Below are 20,201 nucleotides of genomic sequence, written 5' to 3' on the forward strand. Positions count from 1 at the left end.
AATCCTCCCAGTCACGGCCATCAAGTGCTCTTCTAAAGACAGTCGTGAATCCAGGAGGATGCCCAAGTTGCGTGCCCTCTCCGTGGGGGCCAATGATTTGCCCCCAATAGTCAGTGATGGCATCAACTGACTATATCGGGACGTCGGAAACCACAGCCACTCGGTCTTGGATGGGTTGAGCCTGAGCCTGTTCCTCCCCATCCAGATCCGTACGGCCTCCAGGCACCGGGACATCACTTCAAGGGCATCGTTGGGGTGATCCGGGGTGGAGATGTACAGCTGGGTGTCATCAGCGTACTGATGGTACTCCACCCCGAAACCACGGATGATCTCGCCCAGCGGCTTCACATAAATGTTGAACAGGAGGGGCGAGAGGACCGACCCTTGCGGCACCCCACATATGAGGGACCTCGGGGTCGACCTCTGTCCCCCTGTCAACACAGACTGCGACCGGTCAGAGAGAAAGGAGGAGAACCACCGCAACACAGTGCCTCCCACCCCTAACTCTTCCAACCGGTGCAGCATGATACCATGGTCGATGGTATCAAAAGCCGCTGAGAGATCTAACAGGACCAGGACAGAGGAGCACCCCCTGTCCCGAGCCCTCCAGAGATCATCAACCAACGTGACCAATGCTGTTTCCGTGCTGTACCCGGGCCTGAAGCCCGACTGGAACGGATCCATCTATGTCGTTTCATCCAGGTGCTGGGGGAGCTGTTGCGCAACCACACTCTCAACAACCTTTGCCACAAAACGAAGGTTGGAGACCGGACGACAATTTACCAACATTGCTGGGTCCAGGGAAGGCTTCTTGAGGAGAGGCCTCACCACCGCCTCTTTCAAGGCGGCAGGGAAGACACCCTTACCCAATGAAGCATTTATAATCCCCTGGAACCAGCCTCGTGTCACCTCCCGAGAAGCCAGCACTAACCAGGAGGGACATGGGTCCAAGAAACAAGTGGTCGCGTTCAGTCTACCCAGAATCCTGTCCATGTCCTCAGGGGTCACAGGATCAAACTCATCCCAGATAACATTCTCAAGACCTGCCCCAGTCCCTCCCCCTGAGACTACCCAGTCGGAGTCCAGATCTTTGATTTCAGTAGCTGATTTGTTGGACAGCCCTAGCTTTGTCTAAGGCTAATTGTAATGGTAGCTCTGTTTTAGTCAGTAGGTGGCGCTGTAAATGAAGATCTCTTATGTCTTTAAACATTTTTGTTAATCTTCTGGTGACATATGCCATCTATAAAACATTTTATACAAGTTTTCTTTAAAGGCTGTTGCCATTGTTAATCTATAATTCCTTTCCCATAGTTGTTGCCATTTCTCCAATTCAATTGTATAAACATTTTTTTTTTTTGCCCATGCTATCATTGTTTCTTTTACTTCTTCATCTGATTTGCAATAAGTGGGCCTGGTGGCTCAGCAGACTAATAGCATTGTGATTAACACCAGCTGTCTGCAATTACTCTAAGTTCGAATCTCACCAGGCTCAAGGTTGTCTCAGCCTTCCATCCTTTCTAAGGTAGGTAAATTGAGGACCCAGTTTGTGGGGGCAATAAGCTGACTTTGTATAAATATACAAAAGTATGAAGGCTATTGCTTAATGCATTGTAAACCGCCCTGAGTCTCCGGAGAAGGGCGGCATATAAATCAATTTTTTTAAAAAAAAAGTAATTATACAATTTCTTAATCATTTTTTCATCTGTTCCCATCAGTATCTCATCCAATTCTGATTTTCCCAAATAAAAACCATATTGTCTCAGATCTGTTTTGTACCTTGATTACTTTTGCAATCGTGCAATCTGTCTCAATCCCTTGTTTTTCTAACTCTTTTTTTCACAAAGATTTTATTTTAAAACAAAAATAAAACATAAAAACATCATCATTCCCAAATAATTACAGACAGTGTATTGATCAGTTAGCATCCTTTTGTGCTCCCTCTTCTCTTCAAAATATCACTATACATCCAAAGTTTTTTTTCATAAGAAATATTCCACTTAATTTATCTCAACATCCACATATTATATATTTATCTCCATATCTTATTGTCCATCCATTGATAAAATAAATCCCATATCAAATAATATTGTTTATCTTCTTGCTCTCTTATTTCAAATGTCAATTTACTCATTTCAGCACAGTCCATCATTTTCTTAATAATTTCTTCATCAATAGGTGTCCTTTCTCCTTTCCAATTTTTTGGAAATACAATTCTAGTTGCTGTTAAAAGGTTCACAATTAAATATTGCAATTCTTTATTATATGTCTCTGGTAAGATCCCTAATAAAAATATCTCTTGTTTAAAATCAATATGTCTCTTAGTCATTTTTTCCATCCACATGTGTATCTTAGTCCAATATCTCTTTGCATCTCCGCATGTCCACCACATGTGGTAATAGGATCCTGGAGTCTGATGGCACTTCCAACACTTCTCCGATTTATTCTGGAACATTCTGGCTATCCTCGTCGGGGGTAAACCTGTAAAACATCATATACAAATTTTCCTTATAAGTTGTAGACATTGTCATTTTATAATTATGTGACCACAATTTTTGCCATTTCTCTAAATCAATACCGTAACCAAATTTTTTCCCCCACGCTATCATTGTTTCTTTAACTTGTTCTTCTTCCAGTTTTACTTCTAACAAATATCCATACAACTTTTTAATGATATGATCATCAGAGCCCATTAAAATCTTATCTAAATTAGTTAAGACATTATAAAAATCTTCTTGTTTGAGATCTTCTCTATATCTAGAAAATATTTGCATATATGAAAACCAATCCATCTTATATCCCTTGTCTTCTAATTCCTGCTTTAATTTAAGTTCACCCTTTTCATCAACAATTCACTATATCTAATAATTTGTTCCCTTTTGAGTATTACTGTATATTCAACCATAAAGCTTCATGTATCTGATGTCTTCTAAAATACCCTTGTATTTTTGTGCCTTTGTACCATAAAAACGCATGCCACCCCATCAACAAATCGTGTCCCTCCAAATTCAATAATCTAGAATTTCTCAAAGTTATCCATTCTTTAGTCCAAATTAAACTTGCTGCTTGATAATACAATTCAAAATTAGGCAAACCAAAACCACCCCTGGCTTTTCCATCGTGTAATAGTTTTAATTTTATTCTCGCCTTTTTTCCTTGCCAAATATATTTCAGTATCATTTTGTTTAAATCTACAAAAAATTCCTTCCCCAACTTGATTGGAATTGTCTGAAAAGGGTACAAAATTCTGGACAAAATATTCATCTTAATAGTTGAGATCCTACCAATCAAAGATAACTGCAAATTACCTCATTTTGTCAAGTCTTGCCCTATCTGTTGTTTAAGCTGATTATAGTTATTTTCTTTGAGTGCACTGCACCTTGGTATTAAATATATCCCCAAATATTTTACTTTGTTTGTAACCTGCATTTTTGAAACCTCCATTAATTCTTCTTTTTGCTTTTTCAACATATTTCTAGACATTATCTTCGTTTTATCTTTATTAATTTTCAAGCCAGCTACTTTGCCAAATTCTCCAACAGTTTCTATCAATTTATTTATTGTTGTTAATGGTTCTTCAATGATAAAGACCAAATCATCTGGAAAGGCTTGGAGTTTATATTCTTAATTTCGAATTTTCATGCCTTTTATCTCTTTTTCTTCTCTGATGCATCTATTTAAAACTTCTAAAGTCAATATAAACAACAATGGGGACAGCGGGCATCCTTGTCTAGTGCCTTTTTCTATTTCAATGGGATCAGTCAGTTCTCCATTTATCATTACTTTTGCCGTCTGTTTAAAATAAATACCTTCAATTGCCTGTATAAATTTCCTACCAAAGCCCATCTTTTCCATTTGGAGTATCATAAATCACCAATTAACGTTGTCAAAAGCTTTTTGTGCATCTAAAAATACCAAAGCCATCTGTTTTTCAGGATGTGCTTCATAATACTCTAAAGTATCCAAAATTATTCTTATATTACCTCTAATTTGTCTTTTTGGTAGGAATCCATTTTGATCCACATGTATAAAATTATTCAAATATCTCTTAAGTCTCTCCCCCAATATTGAAGCAAAAATTTTATAGTCCAAATTTAGCAAGGATATAGGCCTGTAGTTTTTGATTTGTTGTGAGTCTGTGTCTTCTTTGTGAATCAATGTAATATACACTTCAGTCCATGATTTAGGTATTTGCTTCTTTGTCATCACTTCATTCATCACCTCCAATAGTGGAAGGGCAAAGATTCTTGTAGTGTCCTGTAATATTCAACTGGTAGACTGTCTGGCCCTGGCGCCTTCCCCTTCTTTTGCTTCTTGATTGCTTCTGTTAACTCCATCATCATTATGTTTCTTTCCAACATCTCCTCCACATCTTTACAAATCCAAGGTAGTTTTGCTTCTTGTAGATACTTTAGCACTTTTTCCTCCTCTATTGTCTCTCTTTTATATAATTGTCTATAAAACTCTTGTATTATCTTCCCCATCTCTTTATTTCCAAATTTACTTTGCCCTTGTGCATCAACTAAGTGTGTTATTTTCCTCGATTCTCTTTCCTTTTTCAATTTATAAGCTAACCATCTGCCTGGTTTATTCGCATTTTCAAAGTAGTTTTGTTTGGCATTTCTTATTTTTTGGGCTAATTCTTCTTTCTCCAGTAGATCCATTTTATGCTTTATTGTATCCATTTTGATTTTAATATCCTTCTTGTATGGATCTTTCTGGAGTTCCTTTTCGAACCTTTTGTAATCATGGTTAATAATTTCAACGTTAGTCTTTTTTTTGCATTCCTTTTCCCTGTGTAGTCTATAATTATTCCTCTGGCATATGCCTTCATTGTATCCCAGCAGTTTTGTATCGATGTCTCTTCTTTCTTATTTTCTTTAAAAAAGAAAGCCAGGTCTCTTTTCATTTTCTGCACAAAATCTTGCTCTTTTAATATTGTATTATTTAAAGTCCACCCAAATCTTCTTGTTCGTCCTTTGCCATTTCTCCAATTCAATTGTATAACCAATTTTTTTTTGCCCATGCTATCATTGTTTCTTTTACTTCTTCATCTGATTTGCAATAAGTAATTATACAATTTCTTAATCATTTTTTCATCTGTTCCCATCAGTATCTCATCCGATTCTGATTTTCCCAAATTAAAATCATACTGTCTCAGATCTGTTTTGTACCTTGATTGTATTTGCAATTGTGTATACCAATCTGTCTCAATCCCTTGTTTTTCTAACTCTAACACTCTCCTCTGGCCATCCTGGGGGCAGCTCGCTTCTCCTTCTCCTGGCTACAAGGGGTGAGGGGCCATGCTGGAACCCAGAAGAGGAAAAGGAGCAGAGCTGCTGGCTAGGCCAGGGCTTCCCTGTCTCCCCGTCCAAGTGGCCCCAAGCCTCCAGCAGGGAGGGATGGAAGCCCTCCCTCACTGCCGGGGAAGCGGCAGTGAGGAAACCCCTGTTGCCAGGGGTGAGTGGGGGTGGCGGCAAGGCTGGGCAGGCTGGGCCTTCCCTTCCTCCCTGTGGCAGCCCATGTGGATCCCAGGCAGTGCAGCTTCGGGGCCTTTTGTCGCGGTTTCAATGACAAGATAGGCAGGCAGGCGAGTAGGTGCAGGGGAGCGACTGAGGGAGTACTCCTGGCTGGCAAGGGGGTGGATGTCCTGGGGCAAGAATGTGCACTGGCCAGCTAGTCTTCTGTTTACTGGCATGCATGCGTGCATGACAATCAGCTGGCCGGCTGATCTTTCAGTTTCTGGCACTGCTGCACACGTGAAGGTCAGCTGATCGTCATGCGTGCATGCGCACCAGTAACCAGAAGACTAGCTGGCCAATGCGCATGTGTGTGCCAGAAACGCAGAAGAGGAATAGGTGACACCTTGCATGCCAGGTAAAATGGCTCTGCGTGTCACTATCGGCACGTGTGCCATAGGTTCGCCAACATGGCCCTAGAGGGTGACGCTGCCAGATGGATGGATGGTGACCCTGCATAATGCCAATGTAGCAGAACTGTGGCATTTCAGCTGTTTTATGATGGCCCTGCGACGACAATTTGAGGACCCACTAGCAGTTCGCAAAGCACGTGACCGCATTAAGGTGGTGAGGCAGGGGTGACGGCCAGTAGCAGAGTATACTGAAGAATTCCGTGACCTCGCGTGTCTTGTGACCTGACCAGAGGATATTTTGGTGAGCTGTTTCAAGGATGGGCTGAGTAATGATCTATACAATGCCTGCATGGCCCGAGGCGCACCGAATCACCTACATGAGTGGTACATCACCGCTGAAGAAGCCAAGACTGATATGGCCAGAAACCAGTACTGAGTGGGCGAGCATGGAAGAAATCCCCACTCCAATGGAAGCAAGAACCCCTGAAACCACAAACCACATTTTCTCTGAAATCCTCAGCCTGTTTCAAGTATGGAAAAGAGGGGCACCGAGCTGCAGAGTGTTGTTCACAAACATCCGCCTGGAACCACCCACCAGGCGGGAAACTTGTAAAACCTGGCTAGCGCAGCAAGGAGACTGCCCTGAGCAGCAGGGAGATCGTAGAATTTCCATCCCCCCCCTCTTTGGGGAGGAATCCCTGGCATCTCAGCAGGAGGAATCACACTCATTCGGAAGTGATCCAGAAAATGAACCACTAGTAAGCAAACCAATTAAACTGCTTACCCTCCCCTTAAGACTATTTATCCCAAATTGGGACAGGGAGATAAATATCTCAGCTCTAGTGGACTCAGGGTGCACCCGTTGTTTGATCAGTCCGAACCTAGTAGGGAAGTTGGGGATTAATGTAAGAAAGCTGAAAAACCCCATTGCTTTCTGCCAACTAGATGGGTCAATAGCGGGGGAGGGGGAGCCAGCTTCTTTTGCCACCAAGCCTCTACATATAGACATCAGAAGCCACAAGGAAATACTTACATTTATAATGGCACTAATGGCATGGAATGGCCATTAGTCTTGGGCCTTGCATGGCTGAAAAAATGGAACCTCAAAATCAATTGGAAGTAAGGCATCATAAAATTTCCGATGCAGGTGACTTTTGCCGAGAATCCACATAAAGAAACTGAGGGGGCAGAGAACCGAGAAACAGCCGTGTCTGGTCACGCCATGCCAACTGAGGGCATACACATAGAATACAAGGATTTGGCTGAAGTTTTTAGTGAAAAAGCCTCAGATGAGCTCACTCCCACCGTGCCACCAACTGTGTGATAGAAATCTTACCCGGCACAAAACTCCCTAAACCCAAGATGTAAAGCATGTCACCAAGGGAGTTGGAAGAGCTGAGAATATTTATTGTGAAAAACCTAGCAAGGGTTTTCATTGAGCCAGCCCGACCAAAAATTGCAGCTCCAGTGTTATTTAGACAGGAAAAAAAGATGGCTCAAAACGTCTCTGTGTTGATTTTAGAAATCTGAATACGATCAGTGTGGAGAACATGTATCCCCTCCCCCTTATGAAAGATATGCTAGCACACTTCGCTAAAGGGAATTTTTTTTCAAAGCTGGACTTAAGGGAGGCTTACTACCATGTCAGAATTAAGGACGGGGACGAGTGGAAAATGGCATTTAACAACCCCCTCAGGTGCTACCAATTCAAGGTGCTCCCCTTTGGGTTACAAGGAGCCCCTGCAGTGTTTATGCAGTTAATAAATGAAGTGCTACATCAGCATTTGTATAAGGGGGTCCTGGTCTACTTGGACGGCATTTTAATATATACAAAGACCAAAGCAGAACATGTAAAACTAGTCTGGGCGGTTTTAAATAAACTCCGCTCTGCCAAACTTTATGCTAAATTTTCTAAATGTGAATTCCACCAAGAGAAGATTGACTATTTGGGGTACCGCATTTCACACCAGGGCGTAGAATTGGCTCTCAAAAAGTGCAGGCTGTACTTGATTGGGAACCACCACGCATGCTTCCTGGTTTTGCCAACTTTTATCACCAGTTTATCCCTGCTTTTGCTCAGATTGCCCTCCCGATTACCAAGCTCTTAAAAACAATGGGATAGGGCAACCCTAAACCGAAGCAGCCTTTGAACTGGACTATGGAATGCCAAGCAGCATTTGAAAAACTTAAACAGCTGTTCTCAGCAGAATCAATTCTAAAACACCCGGACACAGAGAAACCATTTGTCATACAAGCAGATGCCAGCAATGTGGCAATAGGAGCGGTCCTGCTTCAGAAAAATAAGCAAGACAAGCTACAACAATGCGCTTACACATCCAAAATGTTGAATGAGACTGAGCAAAGGTGGGCCATTTGGGAGAAAGAGGTTTATGCAGTTCGTTGGGCAGTTTTAACCTGGAGGCATTTCCTAGAGGGGAGTAACATCCCTTTTGAAGTCCGGACTGATCATAAACATTTAGAAGCCCTAAAGACCCCAAGGAAACTCTTTCCAAAACAAGTATGATAGGCTCAGTTCTTTAAACAGTTTGATTTTACTCTCAAATACCTCCCCAGGGGAAAAAACTTTCTGGCAGATGCAATATCCAGAAAACCGCAATACAATAGTGTGAAGTCAGACATAATCAAATCCATAGTACAAAACAATCAACTGGCCACTAAGTAATCACCAGATCCTAGGCAAAACAAGAAACATTGATGGACAGGAGTTTCCAGAAGCGAGTGGCATGACTAGTTGGGATTTACCAGCATTGCCTGTGTGAACAGATATTTTACAACCTATATCCTGGCGCCAAAGAGCCCTGAAATCCCCTTAACGTTGAGGAATGTTTATGACAGCCATGTGGGCTGTTTAAAGAATAAAGGAGAAACAATGTGAATACATACTTATCCAGTTCCCAGGGCATCTGGTAAAGAAAACATCTTCACACTTGTGTATTGGCTAAAATCTGCATTCTGGCTTAAGGGAGGGGTCTTTACTGCTTTAATCCTACTTGTCTTGCCTAAGAGTATTCAGACCTTGCTTTGAATCCATTGCTGTCACTTCTGCTTAATAAAAGGGTCCTTTTGAAATATTACATTTCAAGAGTTTTTACTTTCCACCAAAAAAGCCAATGTAATCCTAGGCTGCATTAGGAATAGAATCAAGATCAGATAAAGTGATAGTACTGCTTTATAAGACCTTGGTAATACTACACTTGAAATACTGCATCCAGTTTTGATCATCACAACATAAAAAAGTTGAGACTCTGGAAAGAGTGCAGAAAAGAGCAACAATGTTATGATATTTAATTTAGAAGACACAATTGTATTTGATTGGTTGGAGAATGCTGCTTCATGATTGGTTGCTGTGGGCATAAAGGGGGAGCTTTCCTTTTCCCCCCCTGTCTTTTTCTTCTGTGTGCTCTGTATGCTATTTACTTTTACCTGATGATGTTCCTGTGTTTCTGACTATCTTGTCTGCTGTAAATATAAATGTAAAATGCATATATTTATATAAAAGTACAAGTTTGTGTCAGTATCTCTGATTTCATGTGGACACTTGCTGTGCAATTCCATGACAAACAAGGATGATAAAGGGCCTGGAGACTAAAATATATAAAAGAACAGTTGCAGGAAATGGGTGTGTCTAGTCTAGTGGAAAGAAGGACTAGGGGTGACATGATATCAGTGTTTCAATATTTGAGGGGCTGCCACAAAGAAAGGGGGGTCAACCTATTTTCCAAAGCAGCAGAAGGCAGGACAAGAAGCAATAGATGGAAACTAATCAATGAAAGAAGCAACCTAGAACTAAGGAGAAATTTCCTGACAGTGAAAACGATAAACCAGTAGAACAGATGTTCTTTTTTCAAAAGTTGTGGGTGCCCCCATTACTGGAGGCTTTTAAAAAGAAGTAGACAACCATTTGTCTGAGATGGCATAGGATCTCTTGCTTGAGCAGGGGTTCGACTAGAAGACTTTCAAGATCCCTTTCAACTGTGTTATTCTGTTTTAATAAATGTTTTAGTACTACTGTTTCTTGAATTCCTTTATCTGAGCAAAAACCTTCAAAACATGGGCAGGTTTCAAAACCCATTGCTGCCGATTCGCTTGTGGGCACGTGGACGCTCTTGCATGTGCACGCAATGCTTCTGCGCATGCACAGGAGCATCTGGGCAGGTGGGCAGAGCCTCCCACCACTGCTACCGGTTTGCCCTATCCAGGGTGAACTGGTAGCAACCCACCACTTCCAATGTATTGTATTTAAAGCTAAAGTATATAAAGTATTAATTTTCCAATCTTGATCTCTGTCCATAATTTCTACCCATTCAACAAAGAAACCATGCTTCTATGGCTCTCAAAACTAACTTTCATTTTAATTATTTTGCAATTCTCCTTTAGTGAATTTCCATCCTCAGTTCAGGATATAGATTGATTATATCATTTAGATTATCTCCTATATCTCCAAACAAGGACTGGCATAGTTTGCTCACAGCAGTAAAGCTGTAAAATTTTTGAAGTATTTTTAAATTTTCCTTCCAAGAGGACATCTTAAAAAGTTTCCACATTTCAAAGGAGATGTGATGGGCCTGGAAAGGATTCCAAACTGATTCTACAAAGAGCACAAACACTTCAAAAATGGTATCTGGAGACTTCCGGTTTGGCGTCGTGGCGAGACAGCCAGGGAAATAGCGGGCTCTGAGGAGTCCAGCGAAAACCCCGACTGTCGAACCGCCGCCGATGGGTCTTCGGACCAGAACCGTCCTGCAGGGATGGGGTAGAAGGAGAAGCACCTCGGACGACCAAGAGGAACAGGCAAGTTCCTCAGAGGTCGGAGGGAACTCTCTGTAAGTCAGCAGTGGGGGGCGGCAGCCACGAAACTGGGATAAACCGGGCTATGTGATGTGTAGGAGGAAAGCAGAAAGGAACAATGCTTTTTGAAGCCGGGTGAGTGACAACCAACCCAGGCTAGAAACAACGTTTGGAGTATTGGCTTTTTATTTGTAAGAGCCCTAGCCTTAAAACAACAGATGAGGAACTTTTTTTTTTTTTTTTTTTAAATTTGATTTATATGCCGCCCTTCTCCGGAGACTCAGGGCGGCTTACAGTGCGTTAAGCAATAGCCTTCATACTTTTGTATATTTATACAAAGTCAGCTTATTGCCCCCACAAACTGGGTCCTCATTTAACCTACCTTAGAAAGGATGGAAGGCTGAGTCAACCTTGAGCCTTGGAGAGATTCGAACCAGCAGTAAATTGCAGGCAGCTGTGTTAATAACAGGGTGCTTTAAACCACTGTAGTACCAAGGCTCTTATGGTGAATATATATATATATTCACCCCATATTATGGGACAAAATAAAACAGCTTGCCATCTGGAGATCTGAAATAGAAAACACTCATAAAATTTACAGACATTTAAAGAAACTAAAAAAATTAGAACATAAAAAACCTCCAACCACAGCACAGAATCATTTAAAACAAGTGGTATACAATGTTTCCAATAGGGAACTGACAACAGCAGAAACAAATGTCTTAGCAAAGGGCTTTAACTTTGCAGTGGCACCTAAAAAAATCCCTATAGAAAAGAAATTGTCTAACTTACTTCAAGATGCCACATATAAACCCATAAACACAGATCCAACAACATATCTAGAAAAAACCACGAGGATAAAGATAAAATCAAGTACTATAAGTAAAGAAATCCAACAAACAATTATCCCCAGAGAAAAGTCATCAAAATGTCCAAAACTGTATGGTCTCCCAAAAATACACAAAGATGGAATACCTCTTAGACCCATAGTAAGTTCCATAGGCTCACCGTTACAAAATCTAGGCAAATACCTAGCAAAACATCTACAACCTTATGCAGAATCTGCTGCTTCATATGTACAGAACTCATACCATTTCATACAAATAATGAAAAAGCAACACATAAAAGAAAATGACTTACTTGTAAACTTCGATGTTGTATCACTATTCACGCAAATACCTGTCAAAGAAGCCCTGTCATCAATTAAAAACAAATATCAACTACCGAAACATATCATAGATTTAACAGAACATTGTTTATCCAACACATATTTCATTCACAGAGGACAGAGATATAAACAAATAGAAGGTGCACCAATGGGATCACCATTATCACCTGTTATTGCTAATCTTTTCATGGAAGAATTCGAAACCAATGCCCTAGAAAAAACTGTTAACAAGCCAAAATTGTGACTTAGATATGTTGATGACACTTTTGTGATCTGGCTGCATGGAAGAGATAAACTGGAAAACTTCTTAGTATATTTGAACAGCCTCCATGCCAAAATAAAGTTCACCATGGAGATAGAATCAGAAAATCAGTTGCCTTTCCTTGATGTATTAATTTATAAAAAATCTGATGGCACCTTAGGACATACCATCTATCAAAAGAAGACACATACAAACCGTTATCTCAATGCTAAATCACATCACCATCCAGCACAAATAAACTCTGTTGCCAAAACATTAACCGCAAGAACTAAACGTCTGGCTGATGAAGCACATTTACAAACAGAATTATATACATTAACTAACATACTGACATCAAATGGGTTCTGTAGAAATAAAATCATCAGTATGATCCAGCATGTAACACCCAAACAGAAGAGAAATCAACAAGAGGAACAAAACAATGGGAAAGCCATCTTGCCCTATATAAAAGGAACAACAGATAAAATTAGCAAAATACTACATAGACACAACATCCAAACCATATTTTGCACAGATAGAAACATATTGTCTATTCTGAGAAACCCTAAAGACAAAATAGAATTAGAAGATCAAGGCATATACGAAATCCCGTGTGCTTCCTGCCCCTCAACATATATTGGACAGATTAACAGAAGAATGAGTGTGCGCATCGAGGAACATAAAAATTCAGTACAAAAGAAAGAACACACATCATCATTAGTACAACACATAAATGCCACAGGACATAATATTAATTTTAATAACACAAAAACAGTTGCAAAAATAGAACATCTCAATGGCAGAATAATCAGAGAGGCCATTGAAATAGAGAAAAGACCATATTGTATGAATAAACATGATGACACTTCCCGTCTGCCTACTATTTGGAAACCTGCTCTCATAGATAGACGAATCTTGACACAAAATCTAAACCATAGATCAAAGATTCTTCATAATGCCTGTGTTGCCACCATTTCCCGCATAACTTATCCATTAACCCACAACCAAGCATCAGCACTTCCACTCAATCAAAATACAGCTACATCATCAGCCAATCAGTATACAACAACACTGTTGACCAATCAGAATACACCTTTGCCTCTTTTCATAGAAAAACGTCAGTTTGCCCATAAGCACCAAACCGAAAACTTCAGCCAGAAGATGACAAATGTGATTTCGTCGAAACGTCGCTACTACCCTTTTAGGGATATGTTTACAATTACATGGGAAGAAACCCGAGATATTAACTGTACACACATATATACCCGTGAAAACTTACACACACACACACACACACACACACACACACACACACACACACACATATATATATATATATATATATATACATACATACATACACATACATAGATACATACATGTATGTATGTATGTATATTTAAAAAGATGCTAATTAGTGGGGATTTGGAAAAAGCTTTCGTTAAAGAGAAATTAGTAAGTGTACCTACTTATGACTGGATCAATGGCTTGTTCTGGAAAAATGTATTGTATGTTTGTGTGTTCTAAAAAAAATAAAAATTTGTTTTTAAAAAAATGGTATCTGTATGCAGAGCTGATAAATAATCTTGGGTTTCCTATGTTAGGGTAGTTTCTAAAATTGTTTCAGAACCATACCTCACACCTTCTTGAGAATATATTTGCTAGGTCTTTACTACTTTGTTATCCTTATACACAGTTCAGAATGGAATATTGAGTGTGCCATGAAAACTGTTTAGGAAATATTTACTTTTAAGGAGATTGTATATGCCAATTAACAGCAATAAATAATATTCATTAAAATGTAGAATCTTTGTTTTTTGGGGTATTAAGATGTGAAAATGAAATGAAGCCTAGAACTTAAAGCCCCTTCTGTTTTAGATATATAAATGTATAATCCCTAGTAGGGAATAGGAGAAAATGGTAATAATGAGTTATAAGATACTATTTCTCAAAAAAACAGCTCTTTTTATTACTAAAGAAAAAAGGAGTTATAACAAACAGGTCAAACAAACAAACAGAAACTAGCATTTTCTGGATCAAATCAGTTAAGATTGTATATGGTCAGCACAACATTAGCTCGCCCTTTTGGTATGTTGCATAGATGCACAAACTGCAAGGGCTTCAACTGTACCATTGTACTTTTATTTATTTATTTGTTTATTTCTCTATGGGGATTCTCAGTCATCCAGATCAGGGTTGTCCCAAAGGTGCTTTTTCAAAAGACAACTGGACTTTCTTTTTTTCCTTGAAAACATTTCACTTCTTATCCAAGTAGCTTCTTCAGTTCTGACTGAATGGTGGAGAATGAAAGGATTTATATTCCTTGCAATCATCTGATCTCTTGTAGCACTGTCTCTGAGGATTATTGAGGCCACTTAGAGGTTTATCTGTACCCTCAGGTTCACCTGAATAGTACAAATAGATGTGGAACCTTCTTGGAATTGCTGAAAGGGACTATGTGGTAAACAGGAGATAGATGGTGTCATATCCCCTGCCTGTGTTGAGAGAGGGCTATTCAATTTTTGTCATGGTAAATGTCTAACTGTACCACCACCCTGGGCATCTGGCTCTGCAGGGGTTAACTGACCACACATCCCATAACCCCCATAGCCACTCCTTACCTTCTAGCCCCTCCTCCTGTGTATAATAGCTCCAACCATGAGGTACTCCAGTTGTTCCAGATGCATACCTGAAAGAGAGAGGTTCAAGGTCAGTGACCTCTGGTACCACAGGGCCTAGGATCCACCTAGGCCTGCAATAAAGGAATTAGATTGAAGCCTAGAATTTGCCTTTGAGTTATTGGGCTAGATCCAGCATTAAACAATATGGTAACAGAGGATGGTTGCCCATAACTCCAAATGATGACTGAATTCAGCATCTGCCCTGAAGAAACAAACAGAGTACAGACTAGAGCACTCACCAAGAAGGTGGCTGAACTACTTGCATCCAAGGGCACCACCATGGAGGAAACAGCAGCTGGGAGCGAGCAGGACTCCAACCTGGACTCACAATCAGACGAGGAGGGGTCACCTGAAAAGACCACCACCCTGGAAGAAGAAACAACACAAAAAATGAACAACTTTAAACTCTCCATCCTGAAACTGATGGAGGCAAGCAACGACAAGGAAAACCTCATTGCGGATCTTCAAAGCCTCTTTGAGCAGCAAGAAGCAGCGATCGAGGCCCCAAAGACAACCAAAGAAGAAAATCAACCAGAAAAGGGTAGGCCATCCCAGCCCGATGACCTCGAGCTGGCCGAACCCATTTTCGCGCCTTCTTCCCAGCGGCCATCTTGGGATGAGCACAGCCAATGGGAAACCAGGATTTGAATCCCTTGGCGTGAAAATGCCCGAACCCTGAAGCAGACCACGAAAGAAAGCAACCACGAAGAAAATGCAACTACCAAGAAAAGACCACCTACCAATCTCTAAGTGCAAAAAGCAATCGAGACCATCACCGCTGCTCTCGGCTCCGCTTTCAAGCCTCCCGCAGCACTCAAAAAATGAAGAAAAAATCCTGGAGGCCACAAGAACACCAGGACGGCCAACAATGACCGGGCGACTGAGTCACAGCCACCCAGAAAGACCGCGCACACCAACAACCAGTGCCAAAACCCGACCATCTGCAGGAAGGTTCAACTGCAGGATTCGAACCCACCACCCACAGCACCAACTATGCGAGACCCGAGGGCAAGGAGAAGAACCGGCTACTCACCCGTCCCATGACCTCCACCAGACCAATCCACATGACCGGGGACCGACGAACACGAGGCAGGACCCGCTGCCGCCGCCACCATCACTGCCGAGCCACTGAGCATAGGAAATCCTCGACCTATGACCTCCACTGCCGCCGCACTACCGATCCATAGAAGTCCTCAACTCATGACCGCTTTGCCTCCTCACCTTCTTCCCTTCTTCGCCGGGGATCCAGCTGTTCCACAATGGCGTCCGCCTTCCAGAGAAGACTATGGACCCACCGGGGGTGAATCCAGCCTTCCACTGACAGGCCTAGGCCTAGGCCTGGGAGCCCCAGCAGCAGGAACCTCACTCCATGGACTCCGGTGCGAAATGAGCTTCGTGCATGCCCAGTGTCTGCCTGCAACAAGAGAAGCAAGTTACATAGATACAAGTAAATACAGACTAGCAACAGACATCCCAAAGCCTTATTGCAAGTTCAATCACACAATGGACCATGGTCAGCTCCCCCCAGTAAGTAACTTTCCTAACAATTCTGGGGCAAATTATGCCAATTTGCCAAAATTACAATTAGATGGGGGTAATATTATAGAATGGAGTCAGCAATTGAAAATTGCTCTCATGAGAGAAAATGCACTGTTTCTAGCCAACAGACCTCCACAAAAGCCCTGGTCACTGGAAATTGATTGTATTCACCATAGGGCATTTTGTATTATGTTAACCTCTATTCCTTCTGCCATGTATCCTACTATTGAAAATAACCTGACTGTCTATGATGTTGTGCAAAAATTATGTAGCCTATTTTACAGCGAGAGCAGGGCCACAACCACTAGAATATGTAGAGAGTTCCACTCTGCTAGGCACAAGACAGGGGTCCCCATGAGTGAGCACATACTAAAATTAAACGCAACAAGGGCAGAGCTCATGCAGAGGGGGGAGATAATCACTGAAGAGAGCATGATAAGTGTCATCATAAACTCTCTAGATAGCAGTTGGGACAGTTTCATAAGCCAACTAGATAGCCTCAGCTTGCAATACCTATCGCTAGGCACATTAACCAATAAACTTATTGCAGAGGACAATCTGAGGAGGGACCGCCAACTGTCCAGGAGGGATCCCAGGCCAACTAGAAAAGTTGAGTTTCAGGATAGAGCAATAGACACCCCAGAATGTTAGAATCTTGCGGGTCTAGAAATCACTTAAAGAGAGACTGCCCTAGAAACCACAGGGACAGGAGACACAATGACAGCAGAGGGGGGCGGTCACCTGAGCACAGGTACCCCAAGGAAAGGGGGCGAGGGTGGCCCCCAACCCCAGGAGGCATCACAAACGCAGGGACAACTCTAGAGACAGTAACCCGGGCTCTATGTATGGGCTCAGACACGATGACCCAGACACTAAACACAAGATAGAGAGGAACACGTGGCTTCTGGATTCAGGAGCCACAAATCACACAACTTGCAACCCAAAACTACTAGACTCACTCAGCAGACTCTGAAATAAAGGTAGCAAACCAAAGCAAAGTTCAAGTAGTAGGGAAGAGAAACACATACATTACACAAAGAGGAAAATTAGAGGGGGTACTGTACATGCCAGGAATACCCCACAACGTACTGGCTATTACCAAACTGACACAGGACACAAACATCGAAATAATGTTTAAGAATGGAAAGGCCTACATGATCAAACAGGGGGAGGAGATAGGAAAGGTGACCATGCATGAGGGCCTACCCTACTTCACACCCAACGCAAGGGAGGAAGGAAGTGTTAATACCAGCACAGACAGCGAGGCAGATGAATGCATAGAAATAGAGAGGGTACAGCAGGAGGCAGCCAAATGTAAACAAAATGTCAATAAGTCTGTATCCATTGGGAAGCCATTGCATGATAACTGCGCCCACCTTCTTCACAGGAGGCTGGGGCACATAAGTTTCCCCATTGTAAAAAGAATGACAGAATGTACCGAAGGTCTCAAAGTAAAGAACTGCGAAAATTACCTGGAGTGTTCAATCTGTAAGTGTTCAAAGATCAGGGTCAAAGTCATTCCCAAAAGGTCAAAACGAACCACAGAGTCCCCCTTCCAATTAGTACATATGGACTTGGTAGGGCCATTGAAACCATCTGTAGGGCATAGGAAGTGATTCTTCCTCACCATTGTTGGTGACTACACCAGATATGGGTATGTTTACTCCCTCAGACACAAAAACAAGGTGTTCCAACGGTTTAAAGAATTCCACAAAAGAATAGATATGCAACACAATATGAAAATAAGGCAAATAATGACAGACGGGATCAGAATTCATGGCCAAGGAATTCACAAGGTGGCTGAGGGAGCAGGGCATAACGCACTACACTTCTTCGCCTTTCTCACCCTTTCAGAACGGGGTCGTAGAGAGAAAAAATGGAGTGTTACAAACGATGATGAGGTGCACCCTGGAGGATGCTGGGATGGGGCAGCATTTCTGGTCAGAGGCATTGCACTACTCCAATTACACTCTGAATAGACTGTGGTCAAGCTCCATCAATAAGACTCCATACGAGATGCTATATAACAGAAAACCCAACATCGCACACCTACACATATTCGGCACCCCAGCCGATGTCCACATCCCCAGACCACTGAGAAAGAAAGGAGAGAAAATATCAAAGAGACTGAGATTCGTGGGTTACGAACCAGGCACAAAGGGCTACAGATTCATCGACAACAACAACCGTTTTGTCGTATCAAGGTCTGCCAATTTCCACAAAAACGCAAACTGGTCAAGGGTTCACTCCAACGACATCCTCACCAATAGAGACACAATCGAACATGGCCAGGGGGGAGAAAAGGTGGAAGCACATAAAACCAGCCATCATAAAGTAAACATCAAAGAGTGGAAAGAAGGGCATCCCTCCCTGAAGCTGGATAACCTGACAAGCAAAGAGGCAGATAATATGCAAGAAACCGAGCCAATCCCCAGCAGACCAGTCAGAGGGAACAGGAACAAGCTACCAAAGAAGCTAGAAGATTACGTCATGACCATCCATGACAACCACATCACACCCAACTCAGATGAGGACATACTTGACCTTCCTCAGGAAGAGAGAGAGAAACGGATATCAGCCATGGAGAGGGAGATGGAGAGCCTCAGGAACCTACAAGTGTATTCGCTTGCCCAAGTTCCAGAGAACAAAAAGCCGATAGGAACCAAATGGGTGTTCAGAGTTAAGACACTAGAAGACAACAAGGCCCTGTACAAGGCGAGACTGGTTGCACAGGGTTTCGCCCAAAGATACCCTGAAGATTACACAGACACCTACTCGCCTACCATCAGGGCCAAGAGTGTCAAAAGTGTCCTGGTAGTGGCCACCATCCTAGGGCTGGAAGTTTTCCAATTCGATGTACAAACTGCGTACCTCCACGCCGAATTGGACAAAGAAATATACGTCAAAGCACCACCTGGATATAACGAAGGTGAGAACAAGACCTGGCTGCTGAATAAAAGCCTATACGGGCTCAAGCAGTCAGGCAAAAGGTGGTATGATTGCCTAGCCGAGGCTCTAAGATCCATGGGTTTTGAAACCACCTCAGCTGACAAATGCTTTTTTACAAAGAAAGAAAACAACTCATTTGAAGGCGTGCTCGTTTACGTGGACGATATTTTGTACATAAGCAAGCATAAAGACAGATGTGACAAATTCACCACTGAACTGGGTAGCCACTTTTCCTTAAAATCATTAGGCAAAATTGATAAGTACCTAGGAGTCCACGTGATGAAAACTGACAAAGGGTTTCGCCTTTCCCAGAAAGAAAAGATCATCGAGTTACTATCAAAATGCAACATGTCTGAGGCAAAACCCAGCGAAACTCCCATGCAGCCAGAGTTCCTGAAGAGTATGTACGAGGAATCTGAACCCTTCACTGACAATAAATTGTACAGGTCAACTATAGGGTCACTGCTGTATATAGCCAACTGGACCAGGCCCGACATCGCCTTAGCCATTAACCTACTGTCCAGACACATAAGCAAACCCACCATATCACACTGGAACGCCATCAAAAGACTGCTTAGATACCTAAAATTCAGCGCAGATGCCCAGCTCTGCCTTGAGCCAGAAATATCCAAGAAACCAAAACTAACCTGCTACGCTGATGCTGATTGGGCTGGGGACATAAAAAGCAGGAAAAGCACCTCCGGCTATGTGCTGATGCTTAACAACTGCCCCATTCATTGGTACACAGGAAAGCAGAAACTGGTAGCCACCTCAACCACAGAAGCAGAATTTGTTTGCCTATCCAAGGCCGCCAACAACCTGGTATGGTTCGATGACCTGCTCTGCAGTATTTGGACTGAACCCTCATACCCAATAGTCATTCATGAAGACAATAAAGCAGCAAAAGAAATCTCAAGGGACGATGCCGTAGGTCAGCAATCTAGG

This window comes from Pantherophis guttatus, chromosome 4, assembly GCF_059756535.1.
Source record: "Pantherophis guttatus breed Tessera chromosome 4, ASM5975653v1, whole genome shotgun sequence".
In the NCBI taxonomy this organism is placed as follows: domain Eukaryota; kingdom Metazoa; phylum Chordata; class Lepidosauria; order Squamata; family Colubridae; genus Pantherophis; species Pantherophis guttatus.